Genomic DNA, 21,276 nt, shown 5'->3' with positions numbered 1-21,276 from the left:
ACTGTTTGAAAGACTCGATTCTAAACTAAGGTTTTGAATGTTTTTCTGAAGTTTGAAAACTTTAATTAACTTGTATAAACATAAACGCTGGCACAGGCTTGTATCTGCTGGTTGATTTGGATATTTGTTTAGATTGTGATGTACTGACTAAAATGTATAAACTATTATCCAAAAACGTTTATTTACTGATATTATAAATGCACCAGGACGGAAAAAGCGATATTTAGGTTTGTTTCTTTGAAATTTGCGCAAAGCTACACGAGGGCTATCTGTGCTGGCCGTCCCTAATTTAGCAGTATAAGACTAGAGGGAAGGCAGCTAGTCATCATCACTCACCGCCAACTCTTAGGCTACTCTTTCACCAACGAATAGTGGGTTAGCCGCCACATTATAACGCGCCAATGACTAAAAGAGCGATCATGTATGGTATGACGGGATTCGAACCCGCGAACCTCGCAGTATGAGTCGAGAGTTTTAACCATGGGGCCATGGCGGGCCCCTGATATTTAGGTAAAGCAGTTTTTATCGGGACAAAAATTTTTTATAAGAATCGATGTTTAATTATTACAACTTCATCAGGGAAAAAGTTTTCTGTAAACCGATGTTTCTAAATTACCGCTTCATGAGAACAGCTCACGAGTCAGTATAAGTGTGTACTGAAACATGTGGTCTGTATTTTCCTAACTACAATAGCACTGGTTTTGTAGAGCAAACTGAAACCTAGGGTTATTTAGTGTGGAAATCAATTCAATAACACTTCATCTCTAAAGCGAGAACATAGATGAAGTATCATGCTTATCTTCTTATTTCCCAACAGATGTCAAAATCATAAATTAAAAGGGGTCATGTCAATATGTGCCACTAGGTAGAGCTACGAACTAAAAAGTTTCAAACGAGAAACCTGGAATGGCACGAAAAACAATTTTTAAAGCGAATTGTATACATCTGAATTTGATTAGATATTACTATTTACAAAGTTTCGAGTAACGTCCATATGTTAAAATAACAGATCGCTATTTAAAGGAAAATTGGTAGAACAAGATAAGTATGAACGGTCACTTCACATTTGTTTCCACAGTGTAATAGAATCAACATGAACAGTTATGTAACATAATTTCTCAAATTAAACATATATTTTAGCTCCGTAGGTTTAACTGAGATCTGCATTACTTATACACTAAAAGCAAATTTGTGAACAAATAAAATAAACTTCGTTTTATTGGCCAGTAGGTACAGTTTGAAAAAAATATATATATATAATAAGAAAAGACTTGAAGATTTTAACCTAAAGAGAACCGGCCATATTGACATTAGTTTTGGAATGTTTAAACTACAGAAGACATTTAAGTTTAATCGTGAGTTAACAGCCACAACTACGTCTAAACGCTACACGATGAGGAAGAAATAAATGTTTGAAACTTACACCGAGGTATAACAACCACAAGATTAGTAACAGGATAATTAGAATGACGTAGTTCACTATCAAACTGTGGGTCTCCATTTCCGCTAGCATGGTTTACTAAGTAGAAAGACAGGTTTCAGCAGGGTTACGAAGTAGCACAGTAAGTACTGATGAAGATTGCCTGACCGACTCGAACAAAGGTCCTCGTTATCAGAAATGTGTTACCCCCTTCCCCGTTGTTTACATCATATCTAAAAAGGTGTAAGTAGTTTGACTCGCATCCAAGTATCTATTAACCAGAATGGTCGATTTAGCAGAACCTGTAATCACTGCAAAGTTATTATGGCCTCTTGTGGAGTACTTACTCGAAATAAACAGTCATGCGAAGCTGTAGATTGTAAAAATGGACAGCCCAAACCCTGTCTTTCACTATGAGAGCCTACAAGCACGCGATATTGTAAGCCACTGATTCACTGCTTTGATAATAATTGGACGTGCTTATGTTCTACACGTCATATCGTGAATCGACGTTCAACTTGAATTCGGGACTTGATCCCCGCAGTCATCATAGAATGAATAGCCTTTTTTTTTTTTTTATAACAGCCACCAAAAACAGTGCTTATACAGCCATCTTAGGTTTAATTTGAAATGACAAACCCTAAGGCAGATTTCTTAATAGCCATGAAAATATAGTGATTATTCAGTTGTTTTTTTAAATTTTGAAATAAAGGTATATACAAGCAGTGTTTGAATGCATAATATTTTCGTGATTCTATTAGTCCTGTAACAACATATGAATTGCTAGATTAAAATAATATAACACAACTGTTCCTTTGAATTACTGGCAACAATTCAATCAAACTATTTACTAACACGCAACTACAAACATATCATGTAAATAAATTAGTTGGAAAGACGTAAATTAATCAATATGATCAAACTCACGAGCTTTCGTAGTCTGTTACTAAAAGGACAATTGTGTTATGGGATTGTTGTAGTTTCATGTTAAGAGGACAGTTGTTTTATGGGATGCCGTAGCTGCTTGTTAGGGACGCAATTGTTTCTTCAGCTGTCATGGCATGTTATTAAAAGGAAAGTTGTTTCGTGGGTTATCGTAATTTGTTGTTAAGGGGACAAATGTTTCGTGGGCTATCAAAGATTCTTCTTGAAAAGATAATTGTCGATTACACCCTGTTGTTCACAATTTTTAAAGGCGTTTGTTTCACATAAATATAATCAAAAGGTATTTCTCTTATACGTCAGGGCCTCAGCATGGCCAGGTGGTTAATACACTTGACTCGTAATCTGAGGGTGGCGGATTCGAATCCCCATCACACCAAATATACTCGCCCTTTCAGTCGTGGGGACGTTATAATGTGACTGTCAATTCCACTATTCGTTGATAAAAGAGTAGCCCAAGAGTTGACGGTGGGTGGTGATGACTAGCTGCCTTCCCTCTAGTCCTACACTGCTAAATTATGGATGGCTAGCGCAGATAGCCCTCGTATAGCTTTGCGCGAAATTCAAAACAAACCAAACTTATACGTCAGTATGAACATTTATTAGAATGACTCGTTATTTGCTGTCCGTATAAAATAAGGTTATTGTAGTTTAAAAATCTTCTGAAGAGCATCTAAATAAACAAATGATTGATTTCCTCACTTCTTCCATGTATTCAATACACCACTTACACTATAATGTTTCTAAGTTTTTAAAAGAGGAAAACCAACACATAGCCATAAATGATTAAAATCAGTAGACATTTTTAAAATTGCTCAAAATACCTAATCTAAATATCAGACTGACAATACGATATTGTCGTTCTTTTAATAATTTAAGAAAAACTGAAAAAAAGTATTTAATTTCAAATTTGATCAGGATAACGTTTGTCCTCATTTTCTATGACATAATTACATCTTTTAAGTATGTAACGAATTCCTCGTGAAGAAAATTCCTTTGCTTTGAATTCAAAAAACAATCTTAAGTCAGTGTTGAGTGTTTTGCTTCTTGGATACTTTTTGTATCTAAGTAATGCTGTAAGTACAAGATCTGGTGAAAAGGATGGATGAAGGAAAAGGAAGGATTTTAAGGCTTGAAGTTTTTCTTGGATCATTTATGCAGTGTACGGTCTTACAATGTGATGCCAAATCTTTTCTCCTTTTTGACTGACTAATGCAGCTCGTTTTCTTATCAGTGCTTGGTGTAAGCACTCCAACTGACGAGAATATCTTTCAGCCATGACTGATTCATTTGGATCCAAAATTTTATGACGGGCTACACCTCCCAGATCCCACCAAACACAAAGCAAAACGTTTTTTTTCGGGTGTAAGCCACTCTTTGGCGTTGGAGCAGGTGTCTAACAGGAATTCAACTACTTTCTCTTACGTTAATTATGCTCATAAAGATCCCACATTTCATCGCATGGTTCATTAGCATATCTCAAAGACGAACAAGAGGTGACCTTCTGAGAACATTGATTATCCATCAAATCATGTGGAACCTATTGTCGAAGTTTCGAAACTTTTTCATGCTCGTGGATGTGGGTAATGATCGTATATGGAGCTGTTGAGTCTTTTTTTTTGTATGGTCAACTTTGGATTTGCTTCAACTATGGCTTGTAGGACGTCTTTATCGATTGATCTTGGCTGTCCAGAATCAATGAGATCAAATTCTCCCGACCGGAGTCTCGTGAACCATCGTTGACACTTCCTGATGTTCAATACAATTTCTCCATAAACTGTACATATGTTTCTTGTAGCCTCTGATGCTTTTGAACCAATTAAAATTCATATATCTTACAGTGTCGTATGTGTATCTCGTTTGTAATCGTTTCTTATATCTTTATAGGTTAAAGTTTTGTTCCAAATTTCTATCAATTATTCTTAAATAAGAGGTAAGGTTAATTAATACATTGACATCGAAAACAGGCATAAATTTGAAAGTTCTTTTCCTCAAAACCAGTAACAACGTTTTTGAATAAAAAACGATGTTATTGTCTTTCCAACCTAATACAGCACTGCCACGATGACTGTCTTAGATTCTGTACTAGTCATCACTACCAAAAGCTTGAAATCCTTAGATTCTAAGTTTTTCATAATGCATACAAGGGGCGATTCTTTTTCCATAAACATCTTTGAGTACACCTACTACAATGAGGTGTTGCCAGTGAAATGTCTAAACAGAGAGATTTTATACCATTAAATTCAGAACATTTATACCATACTCGTTGGTGTTTAGGGAAAACTTAAAAAGACCTCGGCTATTCACCAAGTACTGCGTTTTACACATTGGACAGGTAGAAGAGAACCCACATGTATAACATCAGACAAGACAGTGGATAGAGATGGAGGTACGAGTTGGACAGGTACAAGAAAAAAACCCACATCTGTAACATCAGACAAAGCAATAGATGAAGATAAAGATACACTATTAATAGGTACAAAATCCACATCTATAGCATCATACAAGACAGTAGATGGAGACAGAGGTACACACTGAACAGGTGCAAGAAAGCCCACATCTATAATACCAGATAAAACAGTAGATGAAGATAAAGATACACTATGAATAGGTACAAAATCCACATCTATAGCATCAAACAAGACAGTAGATGGAGACAGAGGTACACACTGAACAGGTACAAAAAAGCCCACATCTATAATACCAGATAAAACATTAGATGAAGATAAAGATACACTATGAATAGGTACAAAATCCACATCTATAGCATCAAACAAGACAGTAGATGGAGACAGAGGTACACACTGAACAGGTACAAGAAAGCCTACATCTATAATACCAGATAAAACAGTAGATGAAGATAAAGATACACATTGAATAAGTACAAAATCCACATCTATAGCATCAAACAAGACAGTGGATGGAGACAGAGGTACACACTGAACAGGTACAAGAAAGCCCACATCTATAATACCAGATAAAACAGTAGATGAAGATAAAGATACACATTGAATAAGTACAAAATCCACATCTATAGCATCAAACAAGACAGTAGATGGAGACACAGGTACACACTGAATAGATACAAGAAAGCCCACATCTATAATACCAGATAAAACAGTAGATGAAGATAAAGATACACTATGAATAGGTACAAAATCCACATTTATAGCATCAGACAAGACAGTGGATGGAGACAGAGGTACACACTGAACAGGTACAAGAAAGCCCACATCTATAATACCAGATAAAACAGTAGATGAAGATAAAGATACACATTGAATAAGTACAAAATCACATCTATAGCATCATACAAGACAGTGGATGGAGACAGAGGTACACACTGAACAGGTACAAGAAAGCCCACATCTATAATACCAGATAAAACAGTAGATGAAGATAAAGATACACATTGAATAAGTACAAAATCCACATCTATAGCATCAGACAAGACAGTAGATGGAGACAGAGGTACACACTGAACAGGTACAAGAAAGCCCACATCTATAATACCAGATAAAACAGTAGATGAAGATAAAGATACACATTGAATAAGTACAAAATCCACATCTATAGCATCAAACAAGACAGTGGATGGAGACAGAGGTACACACTGAACAGGTACAAGAAAGCCCACATCTATAATACCAGATAAAACAGTAGGTGAAGATAAAGATACACTATGAATAGGTACAAAATCCACATTTATAGCATCAGACAAGACAGTGGATGGAGACAGAGGTACACACTGAACAGGTACAAGAAAGCCCACATCTATAATACCAGATAAAACAGTAGATGAAGATAAAGATACACATTGAATAAGTACAAAATCACATCTATAGCATCATACAAGACAGTGGATGGAGACAGAGGTACACACTGAACAGGTACAAGAAAGCCCACATCTATAATACCAGATAAAACAGTAGATGAAGATAAAGATACACATTGAATAAGTACAAAATCCACATCTATAGCATCAGACGAGACAGTAGATGGAGACAGAGGTACACACTGAACAGGTACAAGAAAGCCCACATCTATAATACCAGATAAAACAGTAGATGAAGATAAAGATACACTATGAATAGGTACAAAATCCACATCTATAGCATCAGACAAGACAGTAGATGGAGACAGAGGTACACACTGAACAGGTGCAAGAAAGCCCACATCTATAATACCAGATAAAACAGTAGATGAAGATAAAGATACACTATGAATAGGTACAAAATCCACATTTATAGCATCAGACAAGACAGTAGATGGAGACATAGGTACACACTGAACAGATACAAGAAAGCCCACATCTATAATACCAGATAAAACAGTAGATGAAGATAAAGATACACATTGAATAAGTACAAAATCCACATCTATAGCATCAAACAAGACAGTGGATTGAGACAGAGGTACACACTGAACAGGTACAAGAAAGCCCACATCTATAATACCAGATAAAACAGTAGATGAAGATAAAGATACACATTGAATAAGTACAAAATCCACATCTACAGCATCAAACAAGACAGTAGATGGAGACACAGGTACACACTGAATAGGTACAAGAAAGCCCACATCTATAATACCAGATAAAACAGTAGATGAAGATAAAGATACACTATGAATAGGTACAAAATCCACATTTATAGCATCAGACAAGACAGTGGATGGAGACAGAGGTACACACTGAACAGGTACAAGAAAGCCCACATCTATAATACCAGATAAAACAGTAGATGAAGATAAAGATACACATTGAATAAGTACAAAATCACATCTATAGCATCATACAAGACAGTGGATGGAGACAGAGGTACACACTGAACAGGTACAAGAAAGCCCACATCTATAATACGAGATAAAACAGTAGATGAAGATAAAGATACACATTGAATAAGTACAAAATCCACATCTATAGCATCAGACAAGACAGTAGATGGAAACAGAGGTACACACTGAACAGGTACAAGAAAGCCCACATCTATAATACCAGATAAAACAGTAGATGAAGATAAAGATACACATTGAATAAGTACAAAATCCACATCTATAGCATCATACAAGACAGTGGATGGAGACAGAGGTACACACTGAACAGGTACAAGAAAGCCCACATCTATAATACCAGATAAAACAGTAGGTGAAGATAAAGATACACTATGAATAGGTACAAAATCCACATTTATAGCATCAGACAAGACAGTGGATGGAGACAGAGGTACACACTGAACAGGTACAAGAAAGCCCACATCTATAATACCAGATAAAACAGTAGATGAAGATAAAGATACACATTGAATAAGTACAAAATCACATCTATAGCATCATACAAGACAGTGGATGGAGACAGAGGTACACACTGAACAGGTACAAGAAAGCCCACATCTATAATACCAGATAAAACAGTAGATGAAGATAAAGATACACATTGAATAAGTACAAAATCCACATCTATAGCATCAGACAAGACAGTAGATGGAGACAGAGGTACACACTGAACAGGTACAAGAAAGCCCACATCTATAATACCAGATAAAACAGTAGATGAAGATAAAGATACACATTGAATAAGTACAAAATCCACATCTATAGCATCATACAAGACAGTGGATGGAGACAGAGGTACACACTGTACAGGTACAAGAAAGCCCACATCTATAATACCAGATAAAACAGTAGATGAAGATAAAGATACACATTGAATAAGTACAAAATCCACATCTATAGCATCAAACAAGACAGTAGATGGAGACAGAGGTACACACTGAATAGGTACAAGAAAGCCCACATCTATAATACCAGATAAAACAGTAGATGAAGATAAAGATACACTATGAATAGGTACAAAATCCACATTTATAGCATCAGACAAGACAGTAGATGGAGACAGAGGTACACACTGAACAGGTACAAGAAAGTCCACATCTATAATACCAGATAAAACAGTAGATGAAGATAAAGATACACATTGAATAAGTACAAAATCCACATCTATAGCATCAGACAAGACAGTAGATGGAGACAGAGGTACACACTGAACAGGTACAAGAAAGCCCACATCTATAATACCAGATAAAACAGTAGATGAAGATAAAGATACACTATGAATAGGTACAAAATCCACATTTATAGCATCAGACAAGACAGTAGATGGAGACATAGGTACACACTGAACAGATACAAGAAAGCCCACATCTATAATACCAGATAAAACAGTAGATGAAGATAAAGATACACATTGAATAAGTACAAAATCCACATCTATAGCATCAAACAAGACAGTGGATTGAGACAGAGGTACACACTGAACAGGTACAAGAAAGCCCACATCTATAATACCAGATAAAACAGTAGATGAAGATAAAGATACACATTGAATAAGTACAAAATCCACATCTACAGCATCAAACAAGACAGTAGATGGAGACACAGGTACACACTGAATAGGTACAAGAAAGCCCACATCTATAATACCAGATAAAACAGTAGATGAAGATAAAGATACACTATGAATAGGTACAAAATCCACATTTATAGCATCAGACAAGACAGTGGATGGAGACAGAGGTACACACTGAACAGGTACAAGAAAGCCCACATCTATAATACCAGATAAAACAGTAGATGAAGATAAAGATACACATTGAATAAGTACAAAATCACATCTATAGCATCATACAAGACAGTGGATGGAGACAGAGGTACACACTGAACAGGTACAAGAAAGCCCACATCTATAATACGAGATAAAACAGTAGATGAAGATAAAGATACACATTGAATAAGTACAAAATCCACATCTATAGCATCAGACAAGACAGTAGATGGAAACAGAGGTACACACTGAACAGGTACAAGAAAGCCCACATCTATAATACCAGATAAAACAGTAGATGAAGATAAAGATACACATTGAATAAGTACAAAATCCACATCTATAGCATCATACAAGACAGTGGATGGAGACAGAGGTACACACTGAACAGGTACAAGAAAGCCCACATCTATAATACCAGATAAAACAGTAGGTGAAGATAAAGATACACTATGAATAGGTACAAAATCCACATTTATAGCATCAGACAAGACAGTGGATGGAGACAGAGGTACACACTGAACAGGTACAAGAAAGCCCACATCTATAATACCAGATAAAACAGTAGATGAAGATAAAGATACACATTGAATAAGTACAAAATCACATCTATAGCATCATACAAGACAGTGGATGGAGACAGAGGTACACACTGAACAGGTACAAGAAAGCCCACATCTATAATACCAGATAAAACAGTAGATGAAGATAAAGATACACATTGAATAAGTACAAAATCCACATCTATAGCATCAGACAAGACAGTAGATGGAGACAGAGGTACACACTGAACAGGTACAAGAAAGCCCACATCTATAATACCAGATAAAACAGTAGATGAAGATAAAGATACACATTGAATAAGTACAAAATCCACATCTATAGCATCATACAAGACAGTGGATGGAGACAGAGGTACACACTGTACAGGTACAAGAAAGCCCACATCTATAATACCAGATAAAACAGTAGATGAAGATAAAGATACACATTGAATAAGTACAAAATCCACATCTATAGCATCAAACAAGACAGTAGATGGAGACAGAGGTACACACTGAATAGGTACAAGAAAGCCCACATCTATAATACCAGATAAAACAGTAGATGAAGATAAAGATACACTATGAATAGGTACAAAATCCACATTTATAGCATCAGACAAGACAGTAGATGGAGACAGAGGTACACACTGAACAGGTACAAGAAAGTCCACATCTATAATACCAGATAAAACAGTAGATGAAGATAAAGATACACATTGAATAAGTACAAAATCCACATCTATAGCATCAGACAAGACAGTAGATGGAGACAGAGGTACACACTGAACAGGTACAAGAAAGCCCACATCTATAATACCAGATAAAACAGTAGATGAAGATAAAGATACACTATGAATAGGTACAAAATCCACATTTATAGCATCAGACAAGACAGTAGATGGAGACATAGGTACACACTGAACAGATACAAGAAAGCCCACATCTATAATACCAGATAAAACAGTAGATGAAGATAAAGATACACATTGAATAAGTACAAAATCCACATCTATAGCATCAAACAAGACAGTGGATTGAGACAGAGGTACACACTGAACAGGTACAAGAAAGCCCACATCTATAATACCAGATAAAACAGTAGATGAAGATAAAGATACACATTGAATAAGTACAAAATCCACATCTACAGCATCAAACAAGACAGTAGATGGAGACACAGGTACACACTGAATAGGTACAAGAAAGCCCACATCTATAATACCAGATAAAACAGTAGATGAAGATAAAGATACACTATGAATAGGTACAAAATCCACATTTATAGCATCAGACAAGACAGTGGATGGAGACAGAGGTACACACTGAACAGGTACAAGAAAGCCCACATCTATAATACCAGATAAAACAGTAGATGAAGATAAAGATACACATTGAATAAGTACAAAATCACATCTATAGCATCATACAAGACAGTGGATGGAGACAGAGGTACACACTGAACAGGTACAAGAAAGCCCACATCTATAATACCAGATAAAACAGTAGATGAAGATAAAGATACACATTGAATAAGTACAAAATCCACATCTATAGCATCAGACAAGACAGTAGATGGAAACAGAGGTACACACTGAACAGGTACAAGAAAGCCCACATCTATAATACCAGATAAAACAGTAGATGAAGATAAAGATACACATTGAATAAGTACAAAATCCACATCTATAGCATCATACAAGACAGTGGATGGAGACAGAGGTACACACTGAACAGGTACAAGAAAGCCCACATCTATAATACCAGATAAAACAGTAGGTGAAGATAAAGATACACTATGAATAGGTACAAAATCCACATTTATAGCATCAGACAAGACAGTGGATGGAGACAGAGGTACACACTGAACAGGTACAAGAAAGCCCACATCTATAATACCAGATAAAACAGTAGATGAAGATAAAGATACACATTGAATAAGTACAAAATCCACATCTATAGCATCAGACAAGACAGTAGATGGAGACAGAGGTACACACTGAACAGGTACAAGAAAGCCCACATCTATAATACCAGATAAAACAGTAGATGAAGATAAAGATACACTATGAATAGGTACAAAATCAACATCTATAGCATCAGACAAGACAGTAGATGGAGACAGAGGTACACACTGAACAGGTGCAAGAAAGCCCACATCTATAATACCAGATAAAACAGTAGATGAAGATAAAGATACACTATGAATAGGTACAAAATCCACATCTATAGCATCAGACAAGACAGTAGATGGAGACAGAGGTACACACTGAACAGGTACAAGAAAGCCCACATCTATAATACCAGATAAAACAGTAGATGAAGATAAAGATACACATTGAATAAGTACAAAATCACATCTATATCATCAGACAAGACAGTAGATGGAGACAGAGGTACACACTGAACAGGTACAAGAAAGCCCACATCTATAATACCAGATAAAACAGTAGATGAAGATAAAGATACACTATGAATAGGTACAAAATCCACATTTATAGCATCAGACAAGACAGTAGATGGAGACATAGGTACACACTGAACAGATACAAGAAAGCCCACATCTATAATACCAGATAAAACAGTAGATGAAGATAAAGATACACATTGAATAAGTACAAAATCCACATCTATAGCATCAAACAAGACAGTGGATTGAGACAGAGGTACACACTGAACAGGTACAAGAAAGCCCACATCTATAATACCAGATAAAACAGTAGATGAAGATAAAGATACACATTGAATAAGTACAAAATCCACATCTATAGCATCAAACAAGACAGTAGATGGAGACACAGGTACACACTGAATAGGTACAAGAAAGCCCACATCTATAATACCAGATAAAACAGTAGATGAAGATAAAGATACACATTGAATAAGTACAAAATCCACATCTATAGCATCATACAAGACAGTGGATGGAGACAGAGGTACACACTGAACAGGTACAAGAAAGCCCACATCTATAATACCAGATAAAACAGTAGATGAAGATAAAGATACACATTGAATAAGTACAAAATCCACATCTATAGCATCAGACAAGACAGTAGATGGAGACAGAGGTACACACTGAACAGGTACAAGAAAGCCCACATCTATAATACCAGATAAAACAGTAGATGAAGATAAAGATACACTATGAATAGGTACAAAATCCACATCTATAGCATCAGACAAGACAGTAGATGGAGACAGAGGTACACACTGAACAGGTGCAAGAAAGCCCACATCTATAATACCAGATAAAACAGTAGATGAAGATAAAGATACACTATGAATAGGTACAAAATCCACATCTATAGCATCAGACAAGACAGTAGATGGAGACAGAGGTACACACTGAACAGGTACAAGAAAGCCCACATCTATAATACCAGATAAAACAGTAGATGAAGATAAAGATACACATTGAATAAGTATAAAATCACATCTATATCATCAGACAAGACAGTAGATGGAGACAGAGGTACACACTGAACAGGTACAAGAAAGCCCACATCTATAATACCAGATAAAACAGTAGATGAAGATAAAGATACACATTGAATAAGTACAAAATCACATCTATAGCATCAGACAAGACAGTAGATGGAGATAGAGACACACATTGGACACGTACAAGAAAACACACATCTATAAGATCAAAAAAGCCAAGTGGCGGCGATAATGGTACATTGAAACAGATGTTAGATATCTAAAAATCAACTCGCAGACAAATTTTAAATCCTTTCTAATGACTTTAAAAAGTCATCTAAAAACAGTTTTAAAAACGCTGCAAAAATATGGTCTTTGGAAACAGAAAAAAATATTACTGCTTGAAGTCAATAAAGCAAGGAGACCAGCTTTGGTTGAACAGTACTGCTTGAAGTCAATAAAGCAAGGAGACCAGCTTTGGTTGAACAGTACTGCTTGAAGTCAATAAAGCAAGGAGACCAGCTTTGGTTGAACAGTACTGCTTGAAGTCAATAAAGCAAGGAGACTAGCTTTGGTTGAACAGTACTGCGTGAAGTCAACAAATCAAGGAGACTAGCTTTGGTTGAACAGTACTGCTTGAAGTCAATAAAGCAAGGAGACTAGCTTTGGTTGAACAGTACTGCTTAAAGTCAATAAAGCAAGGAGACCAGCTTTGGTTGAACAGTACCGCTTGAAGTCAATAAAGCAAGGAGACCAGCTTTGGTTGAACAGTACTGCTTGAAGTCAATAAAGAAAGGAGACTAGCTTTGGTTGAACAGTACTGCTTGAAGTCAATAAAGCAAAAAGACTAGCTTTGGTTGAACAGTACTGCTTGAAGTCAATAAAGCGAGGAGACTAGCTTTGGTTGAACAGTACTGCTTAAAGTCAATAAAGCAAGGAGACCAGCTTTGGTTGAACAGTACTGCTTGAAGTCAATAAAGCAAGGAGACCAGCTTTGGTTGAACAGTACTGCTTGAAGTCAATAAAGCAAGGAGACCAGCTTTGCTTGAACAGTACTGCTTGAAATCAATAAATCAAGGAGACTAGCTTTGGTTGAACAGTACTGCTTGAAGTCAATAAAGCAAGGAGACTAGCTTTGGTTGAACAGTACTGCTTGAAGTCAATAAATCAAGGAGACTAGCTTTGGTTGAAGAGTACTGCTTGAAGTCAATAAATCAAGGAGACTAGCTTTGGTTGAACAGAACTGCTTGAAGTCAATAAATCAAGGAGACTAGCTTTGGTTGAACAGTTCTGCTTGAAGTCAATAAAGCAAGGAGACTAGCTTTGGTTGAACAGTACTGCTTGAAGTCAATAAATCAAGGAGACTAGCTTTGGTTGAACAGTACTGCTTGAAGTCAATAAATCAAGGAGACCAGCTTTGGTTGAACAGTACTGCTTGAAGTCAATAAATCAAGGAGACTAGCTTTGGTTGGACAGCACTTTTCTAATTCCAAGGTATTAGAGGAAAAATGTAATGTTTAAAAACTGATAAGCCTAATGCTGATGTCTTATGACAAATGTAATTAAAATCGTGCTTTGTCAGCTTCGGAACATGTATCCTGGGATATGAAACTGTGGTGGAATGAATTTTTGGCAGAGAAGTCTATAATCGAGATGTCTGGTTCCAAGTTGAAGTTCAAAGAGATATTGTAGAAGGAGTACCTTGTGCCATTGGTCAAACATACAAAAAAGTTCGTGTAGTTTGGGGTACAATATATACAAATGATGTTTAACATCTTCATAAATTTAATAAAAACACATAACGGTATAATTACCACTGTATATTAGTTCATCATGCTATATCATTTGTAAAGACGTCAACTGAATAAAGTTTCATATGCCACGACAATAATGACCACTTTCACGATTTATTGAGTTAATTCAGCAGAGAAGAAAAGATCACGATATGTCCAGCGAAAGGAATAGTCACCAAATCTTATTAACCTTGTGCAACATATATGGGATTGAGTTATTAAGCACAAAGTTACACAAAAAACTATCAGTGCTCTGCCCACTTGGGGGTATCGAAAGTCGGTTTAAAGTGATATAAGTCCGCATACATACCGCTGTTGGTGGGGGAAGGGGCAATATGTGGTTTACTGGACTTTACGCTTGACAAAACTATTGTGTTTATGTGTTTTCTCATAGTCTCTGATATAACTTTATTCTGTTTTTCTCGAGTTTTTATTAACAAGTAAATACAATACCACAAAGTTCTCAAGATGTTATTGATGTTGGCCCCTAATGACAAAGTGTTTTCGGACTTATTCCTCTAGAAACCGAATTTCAACACCCGTGATGGCTAGAACACAGATAGCTCTTTGTGTAGCTTTGTGTTTAATAATAAACAACGACAGCTATTAATGGTAAAGGTGGCCTAACTAAACACCAGCTTAAAAAAAACTAGTAATTACAGGTTAGTTCATATATATATATATTTATGTCCCCAGTGGCTAAGGTTAAGTCAGAAGGCTTATAACGTTAAAAACCAGATTTCTGAGTTAGTAGTGGTTACAAGATAGCCCCATTGTAGAGTTCTGAGCTTAACAACAGACATTTATACAGGTATTACATCTACACAAAGATCAGTTTTAAGTACAAAGAAATGATTACAATCGCTGAAAATGGAAAACAGCTCCGTATTAAATACTTCGGCCAAACCACTCTCATGAGGGATATGACAGTTACTCTTTTAGTGCACCCCCAAATACGTTGTGCGAATCGCGTTTTTGTGTCACTCGGCCACGATTCATTGTCCTAACATGCTAACCTCTGAATAACACCAGGACCTGTTAGAAAACGAATATCTCAAAACACATCGTGGAATACAACAGTTAAACTTGTTTCCAAGTAAGTAATAATTTTGTCTACGTTTCATTATGAGTAAATCGATGGATTTGTGAGTGCAAAAAATTGGTTGTAATGTAAACGTGAATTTTAATTGTGTGTTAAACAATGAAATAATTTCCTTCACGGTTCTTCTGTTTATATCTGATAATGTTACTTTTTTTGTAGAATATATTCAAAGCAACCTTCTTGGAATACAGAACCTCTGATACAGAGTTAGTTTTGTTTGTTGTTGTTGTTTTTTAATTTCGCTTAAAGCTACACGACGGCTATCTGTTCTAGCTATTCCCAATTTAGCAGTGTAAGACTAGAGGGAAGACAGCTAGTCATCACATCCCACCGCCAACTCTTGGGCTTTTCTTTTACCAACGAGTAGTGGGATTGACCGTTACATTATAACACCCCCACGGCTGAAAGGGCGAGCATGTTTGGTGTGACAGGGATTCGAGCCCGCGATTCTCAGATTTGCGAGTCGAGCGCTATACCCACCTGACCATGCCGAGCCTCACAGAGTTATTACATGATGAAAAGGTTTCTGATAATCAAACAGGACCCTGGTAAGCAGCACGTGATTCCGTTGTAATTCATTGCTCGTGGAGTTTGTTCCGTCCCTTTCCTGACAGTGTGAGGGTTTTCTCTAGTTTTTTATATCTCTCAAATGAAAGGTTTCAGAAATATTATATGCCCCTGACAACGTAAGATTCCCTTTATATTACCACTTTCCTATACACGCTTTTAGAACCTTTACGTGTTCCTAACAGTATTGGATTTCCTTGGTTTCTATTCTACTCTCCTTGTCAGAAGCTTTACTTTCTCCTGAGAACGTGTTGCGTATCGCCGAAGTGATAAATAGAGCTCACACAAAACACTGTAAGCCGGTCTTGATCACTTTAAACTATACTACTGCCACCTTCTGGATATATATAAGGTATCATTTATTTTGATATTCTTAAATTTTCTATTCCTTTAAAGACAGAGACAAAATTAATAAATAAAATAATTATACATTTAAGTATGTAAATTATATAATATAGCCAGCCTGATTTATTTGTGAAGAATGCACCAGTATCGTTACTGAGTGTTTTTAAACCTTTAACTTATAAACAATTTATTATACGTTTAATTTAGATAAAGCGCCATCTGCTACACTGTACCAAGAAATCCATAAGAAGAATGTAAATTATCGTGCAAACAATATTTTATTAAATGCTCTAATACACACACATGCAAATCTAATAATAGCAACGCACGTCTGGTCTGTACACTCAAGTTTCTATGAGCTGATTATGAGGACGCAAGTAATCAAAAGCAAATATAATTTGTTTGTTTTGGTTTTGGTTTCCTGTAAATTTCTGTTGCCAAAAAACAAAAACTATAAAATAAAATAAAACGTCACTATGTTATGCAGCCCAAGATGCTGAAACAAAAATGGAAAATATGACCACTAGGGAATAAAAAAATAGAGATAGAAGGGAGAGAATTGTTTCTGAATTTCGCGCAAAGCTACACGAGGGCTATCTGCGCTAGCCGTTCTTAATTTTGCACCGTAAGACTCGAGGGAAGGCAGCTAGTCATCACCACCCACCGCCAACTCTTGGGCTACTCTTTTACACTGAATAGTGAGATTGACTGTCACATTATAACGTTGCCACGGCTGAAAAGGCGAGCATGATTGGTGAGACGGGGATTCGAACCCGCGACCTTAGGATTACAAGTCGAATGCCTTAACCCACCTGGCCATGCCGGGCCCGAAAGGGCGAGAAAAGAAACACATTTAAAAGCCACTTTTGAAAAGTTAAATTTAGATATAAGAGTAGAGAAACTAAATCGAGCTCTGCTGAGTTTGCGCTTCAAAACTTAAGTCTCTTGGTATAATGATACTGTAGTCTAGAACATCGGAGTTTTATGATCTTTAAGTATTTTATTTAAAAAACAACAACAACATCAAACAAAGAGACTATGCTATAAATAGGTTATTATATTAACAACACATTAACAATTAACATGATTATGAGAATAAAAGTTTATCTCCAAGCGATTTGACACTACAATAAAAATAAGTTAAACGATAAAACCTCTTATTTCTAAATTGTTTAAATATTGTGATTACCTATAATTAAAAGTAACTATTTTTGCTTCTAAAACTGTTACAAGTTATAACAACAAAATATTTGGATCTATAATCTACTTAAACACAACAATAAATGTCACGAAAAGACAAATTACTGATATCTGTAAGAAAAACAACAATAGACATGATTAGGACCAGATATTTGTATCTGTAAGTTGTATAAACTGAGAGACAAAGTAGTTATATCTATAAGTTAGTTAAACAGTACAATAAACATGATTAATGGTCTAATTACTAACCTATAAGTTGCTTAACGACTATAATAAACACTATTAAAACACTAATTACTCGTACCTATAAGCTGCTTATATAATACAATAAACGTGACTATGGGACTAAATAATTGTATCTGTAAGCTGCTTAAATACTACAATAAACTACATTAAAAGTCTACACACTTACCAGCTAACAGTCGTTTTTCATGTTTTCTCTGTCTAATTATAAATTTATGAATTTTCTTTAAGATTTAGTAGGTTCCCAAGAGCAAACTATTTGCAAGCTGTTTCAAAACTACAATAAACATCAGTGGAAGAGTATACACTGTTATATCTAATGTGTGAAATGTTCACTCTGGAACACCAAAACATTTAGTGACCTTTGACATCTCAACGGAAATCTGACGAACATTAGAGTTTAAAAGACTAAACAACGTATTAAAACGTTTATCAGTAAACAATGTAATAATTGTAAAACACGCAAAAGAACATAAGTAAAGCTTTTGTCCAAACAAAAATAACCTCTAACTTGTTTGAAGTTCACAGAACGTGTACACCCAACCCTCACAGCTCAGCGGTAATCTCAAATCGCTGAACATCAGGGTTCGATCGTCACATTCAGCACAGTGCAGATAGCTTAATGCGTACTTTAGAACAAACAAATACACAGAAATAATAAATTTTAGTTAAGAGATAAATAGCTGAAAAAGTCAAACACTTCTTGCTATAAGTTTTAAAAGTTTTCGTTGTTCTAATTATTGCAAGTAAACAATGAATTTTATAATAACCAAATAGAGCGTATGATTAGTGACATAGAATTATTGAGTAGTTTAGTCTGCATTGCGAATAACTGAAAGGAAAAGCAATTATACGACATGTCAAACACACTCTTATCTATTATATATCTGATGCTGACTAGACATTTCGCTTTATACCAGGGATTTTCGAACCTTCTGGTATACAACACACGTGGTACGCTTGACACGCTTGTTCTATTAGGAAATTGCTTAAACATACACGTTACAGTGCTAGCTGTATTTTTATGTTTCGAATATTCTTAAAAGCTAAACAACTGATAGTTTCAGAGAAACAGCTAGTTTACAGCATCTGTTGTTCTAAACAACGCAAAAAAGTTTGAAATCCATTAAATATTTTTGTCATGTAGAGCCAAATATTAACTATGAACTGAGAACGTCACTTAGGAGACTTTTTCAAGTTTAAACAAAAACTGAGACTTTGTTTTGCATTTCAATTGTTGTTCTCAACGAACATAAAAACTATTCTGGGGGGAAAAAGACATCTTTGATATGTTACGATCTTAGGTTAATATTTTCAAACTCCTTTGGGAGATTTTGTGTGGGTGTATTTGTAATGAATAAAGTTCTTTAAAATGCTTAGGCTTTCACGAAATTTGACGTGAGATCACTCTATCATTAATTAAAGAAAATATATTCATAAAAAAAAGAATTAGCTCACCCCTGTGTAAAGAAGCCACAGAATCAATAGTAAAATGATGAGTATTACGTAATTCATCACTAAGCTCTGAGCTTCTTTGTCTATCATGATGACTATTAGGCCTAATGTGGATAGTGATCAAAACGTTCTTCTCAGGTCCACCTTATGCAACAGACACCAACAATGAGCAGCCGCGTTCAGGTTTTAATTGTAAACCTCGCGGCAAAAGTTTATGCCGCCAAAAACAGAGAAAAAAAAACCAAAAAAACAAACGACAGTACATTTCAGCTTCTTCCATTCCAGAGCCTAATATTATCCCCTCCACCGAATGAAAAATATTTTTGCTAATGTGAGCTCTCATTAGTCAGTTTCTAGCGAACTTATCCAATGGAGACAAAAGGTGAACACCTCCGTATGTAACGCACATAGGATATTTAAGACGGAAATTTTACTTCGATGATTTAGTAACAAAATAATAAGGGGAAACGTAGTGTCGAACTGAACTTCACACACACAGTTAAATAATTACTTTATCACTTTCTTGTTAAATCTTAGCCAGCACGTACAGTTTTATTATATAAGGATGGCCCCTTTAAAGAAAATTTTTAATGATTTACTAATTCCAGTGAAGAGCAAACATCAGGTCAAAAGCTAGCAGTTTAAATATAGCTCAGTTGGAAGAAGATGCAATACTCATGGCTATATATATGTGTAATTTATATGTTTGTATTAAACAGTTTAGAACAACAGGACTTCATCAGTGGATATAACATCTTGCTTCTGTAAACAGTTATGTGTTATGTTTTTAAAGATATGATAAAACTACTTATCATTCTCTTGATTTTAGGGTTATTTAGTAGAAATGAAATTTTGCACCTCAACGACATCTAATGCGCACATGAATTAAGTGACCAGGTCAGAGACTGATTTAAACTACTGACCAAAGGGAAATTAGCCAATCAACAGCACTCGCAGAAGTGATACTTTTATCCGGCTCATTTTACAACTTCACTGCTTTGACTGTCACTTTTATAACGTGTTCAGCGGCATTACGTTTTGAAGAATGGACTCATGTCAAGTCCAAACGCTTCTTTAATTTTCTAGTGTTTTTTTTACTGTTTTTGTCTTGGTAACAAAAATGATTCAACACTTTCTCTGAAAACTAGTTTTAACGTCTATAAGCTAAAAGACAAGTTTCTGTTATAACATCTCGTTAGTCAACTCAACCATAATACAGCTTGAAAAGTCCTAAACTGTCAGTAATATAAAATGTAACGATATTATGTAGCAAAATAAATATAGTTTTAGGATGAGTGTACTTGATAAGTTACATACGTAATGGTGTTCTTGTAACAAACAAAAATTATTGTCCAATCACTGCAGAAGATCAGAGTGGCCTGATGGTTAAGGTTTCGAGCTGGCTGCGAATTGAGGGTCAGAGTTCCAGTAATGATACTGATAAATAAGCTTCCATTTTCAGTATGGTTGCTGTATAAAAGTTATATTTAATCACAGTCTGTCAAACGTTATGTTCACCAACTTTCAATAATTTTGACTCATACTTCTTAATATTATAAATTGTTGTTGGGCTTAGGATTGTTGTACACTAGATGTCTGTGACTTTTTGGTGGTAAATTCGAAATGAAATAGACGAACGGTAC

At 35.6% G+C, this 21,276-nt stretch overlaps 1 long non-coding RNA gene across 1 annotated transcript in view; it reads right to left on the bottom strand.

Annotated features, from left to right (window-relative positions):
- The window catches only part of LOC143248552 (uncharacterized), a 45,930-nt gene extending 26,011 nt beyond the window's left edge, over positions 1-19,919 (bottom strand). Inside the window, exon 1 of the long non-coding RNA XR_013027042.1 lies at positions 19,637-19,919. This is a non-coding gene — a long non-coding RNA (uncharacterized LOC143248552). The remainder of the gene's footprint in view (positions 1-19,636) is intronic.
- Between the last annotated feature and the right edge of the window lie 1,357 nt (positions 19,920-21,276).

The sequence above is a fragment of the Tachypleus tridentatus genome, chromosome 4 (assembly GCF_004210375.1).
Source record: "Tachypleus tridentatus isolate NWPU-2018 chromosome 4, ASM421037v1, whole genome shotgun sequence".
Classification (NCBI taxonomy): Eukaryota; Metazoa; Arthropoda; class Merostomata; order Xiphosura; family Limulidae; genus Tachypleus; species Tachypleus tridentatus.
This window is presented reverse-complemented; position numbering and strand designations above follow the sequence as displayed.